Below are 5000 nucleotides of genomic sequence, written 5' to 3'. Positions count from 1 at the left end.
AATACAGATAATATATACAACCGTCCCTATACATGCTGAAAGACTCTGCACACAATGAGAACCACACGTCAGCCAGACACTCTTATCACACACTACTCTCTTATCACACACAATATCTAACCACCAGCATGGAAGAACATCCAGTGCATCCTCTCCGCCACATGACACAATCCACACTATCATTACCAGACCGGGAGGTCCACCCAGAAAACACAATATCCCACCCTTCCGACATCCGCACATTGCTCAGCTAAGCCACGAACACCCACACATGTCCTACACAGTGGTGCACCCAACATCACAATACTGCCTCCTGTCACAGCACACAAACAATGGCAGGAATGAAAGACACAGATCTGCCACAACCATGGAATCGGAGCGCCGCCTGTCATGAGCCAAAAGTGCATCCTGACGTGACAAATCGGATAATACCGCAGGCATCCAATTACGATAATCACTATCAACGAACCTGCCGCCCCCCCCCCCCAATACACCTTTCCCTACAACAATGTGTATCTGAACCTACGCTATATCGTACCTTAACCTAACCTATATCGTACCTTAACCTAACCTATATCGTACCTTAACCTAACCTATATCGTACCTTAACCTAACCTATATCGTACCTTAACCTAACCTATATCGTACCTTAACCTAACCTATATCGTACCTTAACCTAACCTATATCGTACCTTAACCTAACCTATATCGTACCTTAACCTAACCTATATCGTGCCTTAACCTAACCTATATCGTGCCTTAACCTAACCTATATCGTGCCTTAACCTAACCTATATCGTGCCTTAACCTAACCTATATCGTGCCTTAACCTAACCTATATCGTGCCTTAACCTAACCTATATCGTGCCTTAACCTAACCTATATCGTGCCTTAACCTAACCTAATTTGTGCCTTAACCTAACCTAATTTGTGCCTTAACCTAACCTAATTTGTGCCTTAACCTAACCTAATTTGTGCCTTAACCTAACCTAATTTGTGCCTTAACCTAACCTAATTTGTGCCTTAACCTAACCTAATTTGTGCCTTAACCTAACCTAATTTGTGCCTTAACCTAACCTAATTTGTGCCTTAACCTAACCTAATTTGTGCCTTAACCTAACCTAATTTGTGCCTTAACCTAACCTAATTTGTGCCGTAACCTAACCTAATTTGTGCCGTAACGTAACCCATGTTGTGCCGTAACGTAACCCATGTTGTGCCGTAACGTAACCCATGTTGTGCCGTAACGTAACCCATGTTGTGCCGTAACGTAACCCATGTTGTGCCGTAACGTAACCCATGTTGTGCCTTAACCTAACCCATGTTGTGCCTTAACCTAACCCATGTTGTGCCTTAACCTAACCCATGTTGTGCCTTAACCTAACCCATGTTGTGCCTTAACCTAACCTACGTTGTGCCTTAACCTAACCTACGTTGTGCCTTAACCTAACCTACGTTGTGCCTTAACCTAACCCATGTTGTGCCTTAACCTAACCCATGTTGTGCCTTAACCTAACCCATGTTGTGCCTTAACCTAACCCATGTTGTGCCTTAACCTAACCCATGGTGTGCCTTAACCTAACCCATGGTGTGCCTTAACCTAACCCATGTTGTGCCTTAACCTAACCCATGTTGTGCCTTAACCTAACCCATGTTGTGCCTTAACCTAACCCATGTTGTGCCTTAACCTAACCCATGTTGTGCCTTAACCTAACCCATGTTGTGCCTTAACCTAACCCATGTTGTGCCTTAACCTAACCCATGTTGTGCCTTAACCTAACCCATGTTGTGCCTTAACCTAACCCATGTTGTGCCTTAACCTAACCCATGTTGTGCCTTAACCTAACCCATGTTGTGCCTTAACCTAACCCATGTTGTGCCTTAACCTAACCCATGTTGTGCCTTAACCTAACCCATGTTGTGCCTTAACCTAACCCATGTTGTGCCTTAACCTAACCCATGTTGTGCCTTAACCTAACCCATGTTGTGCTTTAACCTAACCCATGTTGTGCCTTAACCTAACCCATGTTGTGCCTTAACCTAACCCATGTTGTGCCTTAACCTAACCCATGTTGTGCCTTAACCTAACCCATGTTGTGCCTTAACCTAACCCATGTTGTGCCTTAACCTAACCCATGTTGTGCCTTAACCTAACCCATGTTGTGCCTTAACCTAACCCATGTTGTGCCTTAACCTAACCCATGTTGTGCCTTAACCTAACCCATGTTGTGCCTTAACCTAACCCATGTTGTGCCTTAACCTAACCCATGTTGTGCCTTAACCTAACCCATGTTGTGCCTTAACCTAACCCATGTTGTGCCTTAACCTAACCCATGTTGTGCCTTAACCTAACCCATGTTGTGCCTTAACCTAACCCATGTTGTGCCTTAACCTAACCCATGTTGTGCCTTAACCTAACCCATGTTGTGCCTTAACCTAACCCATGTTGTGCCTTAACCTAACCCATGTTGTGCCTTAACCTAACCCATGTTGTGCCTTAACCTAACCCATGTTGTGCCTTAACCTAACCCATGTTGTGCCTTAACGTAACCCATGTTGTGCCTTAACGTAACCCATGTTGTGCCTTAACCTAACCTATAATGTGCCTTAACCTAACCTAAAGTGCGCCGTAACCTAAACTATATTGCGCCTTAACCTGACGCACGTTGTCGCTGAACCTGCTCTGTAATTGTTATGCAACCCGTTAAAGTAGTGTAGTGTTGCCTAACCGCAACCCTCGCAATATAGTTCGCTACTCGCACTGCCCGGTCCCCTGTGTATCGCGTCATGTTAAACACCTTGCAGGTGTTGCTGACTTTCCACATGCTCCTGCTATACACTGTAGTGTGGATAGCAGCAGGACGTACATGCCCCCCCCCCCTTCCCCCCTGCCTTCGCAAGCTGGTCGGTGAGAAGTTTGCATGTTCAATGCCCTTCGCATGCCGACGTACTCAGCCTACGTTGTGGTACGGCCTGTCACCTGTCCGCCGATGTACGCAAAACCCACAAACTGTACTGCACATTGCTCCGTATGTACTGAATGATACATCGTGGCCCATGTGACCGTATGACGACAGCGCCTAGCAACGGCGGACCATACAGTCCAAATATTGTGCACGCAGCTACGTGTCGTCTCCCTATAAGAGCTGGATTGCAGTGTGGTACGCCATACAGACGTGTGGGAGGAACGGACGCCCTGGATGGCGATCAGCATGAGCAGTCTGTTGATGTAGTGGAGCGTGTATTCGGACGTAGTCGTCTCTTCTCACACACCGTGATAGCATGTTGCACCGCGTTCCACATCTGCGACATGCTGCAGAGGCGGGCTGACAGTCGTTCGCGCAATGGACACCGCATACGTACGGGGTCTACCTTCCACGTGTTCTCTAGGCGTGCACATGTTGTTGCGTCTATGTGGGCAGACGTAGTGTGTTGTGACACCTGACACAGGCATGCAATACTCGTTGCAAATGGCGATGGACGTGTACGTTTGCTGGTGACGTTACGCAAATGAACAACCGGTAACCCGTTGTGGTGCGGTTGTTCTCGCTAGAGGTGAATCAGTGTTGGCGACGATCGGTCGAGCTATTAACCGGTTGTTTCAGGGATACCCACCATGCCCACGAACGTGAAAGGGGACCCACCATGCCCACGAACGTGAAAGGGGATCTGGGTGTGAGGCGATACGCGGCGGTGGCTGGGTGGGACCGTCCCCGGCCGGTGAGGGGGGGCCGCCCGGCGTGCTGGCAGCGCGGTGCGTGGGCGCACGCGCTACAGCCGGCTGGTGGGGGCGGCCGGTGGCAGGCGCGCCGGCCGACGGACGCGGCAGGCGGCGCAGCTGCGCGCCGGCGCCCCCTGCTCGCGGCGCCTTGCGGCCAAAGTAGGTCCTCGCGGGCCCGGTGCGAAGCGCGGTGGCCATCTGCAGTGTGCTGGTCCGATTGAGGACTTTGTGCGCTGAGGATGCGCCGCCGCCCGGCGCTCGGCGCCGCGACGCCGTCTGCTGCTCGGTCGCCCCAGCGGTTCTCGCAGGTGGTTTGTATCGCAGCTGTGCGGACGTGTTGGCGCGTGCGCTGTGCTGGGAGAGTTCGCTTCGGCACCCAAGTAGGGCTTTTGTCCTTCTGTGGCGCTGGCGTTGGAGCTGCCGGTCACCGTAGGTGGCGCGTGTTGTCTCCCGCCGGCAATGCCACGACAGCACGCTCCCGGGCCTCTGTCGGCAGCGGCAAGCTCAGTTGGGAGCACGGGTGGTCGCACCTAAAGCGTCTACTCGCCTAACTCCGGGCGATTGCGCCTCTCTCGAACCCGACCAAGTACTTAGGACGGCGCTGCGCGCCGCTGGGACCTGAGAGGGTTTCGAGGTGTGTTGTGCAGGGGAGCTCAGCCTCCTCCTGTTTGCAGAATAATTGAGCGGACGCTTGCGTGTTCGCGCGGGCCCCCGGGACACACTCCCGGGCGGCCGGCTGCTCAGCTCTAGTTGACGCAGCTCCCTGGTTGATCCTGCCAGTAGTCATATGCTTGTCTCAAAGATTAAGCCATGCATGTCTCAGTACAAGCCGCATTAAGGTGAAACCGCGAATGGCTCATTAAATCAGTTATGGTTCCTTAGATCGTACCCACGTTACTTGGATAACTGTGGTAATTCTAGAGCTAATACATGCAAACAGAGTCCCGACCAGAGATGGAAGGGACGCTTTTATTAGATCAAAACCAATCGGTCGGCTCGTCCGGTCCGTTTGCCTTGGTGACTCTGAATAACTTTGGGCTGATCGCACGGTCCTCGTACCGGCGACGCATCTTTCAAATGTCTGCCTTATCAACTGTCGATGGTAGGTTCTGCGCCTACCATGGTTGTAACGGGTAACGGGGAATCAGGGTTCGATTCCGGAGAGGGAGCCTGAGAAACGGCTACCACATCCAAGGAAGGCAGCAGGCGCGCAAATTACCCACTCCCGGCACGGGGAGGTAGTGACGAAAAATAACGATACGGGACTCATCCGAGGCCC

General features: G+C 51.3%; 1 non-coding gene across 1 annotated transcript in view; it reads left to right on the top strand.

Annotated features, from left to right (window-relative positions):
- Nucleotides 1-4481: 4481 nt before the first annotated feature.
- Nucleotides 4482-5000, top strand: part of LOC126432406 (small subunit ribosomal RNA) — a 1909-nt gene continuing 1390 nt past the window's right edge. The window contains exon 1 of the ribosomal RNA XR_007577943.1: nucleotides 4482-5000. This exon is cut by the window's right edge and continues 1390 nt beyond it. This is a non-coding gene — a ribosomal RNA (small subunit ribosomal RNA).

This window comes from Schistocerca serialis, unplaced genomic scaffold, assembly GCF_023864345.2.
Source record: "Schistocerca serialis cubense isolate TAMUIC-IGC-003099 unplaced genomic scaffold, iqSchSeri2.2 HiC_scaffold_1133, whole genome shotgun sequence".
Classification (NCBI taxonomy): domain Eukaryota; kingdom Metazoa; phylum Arthropoda; class Insecta; order Orthoptera; family Acrididae; genus Schistocerca; species Schistocerca serialis.
The sequence above is the reverse complement of the archived record's forward strand: the minus strand, read 5'-3'. Positions and strand labels throughout refer to the sequence as shown.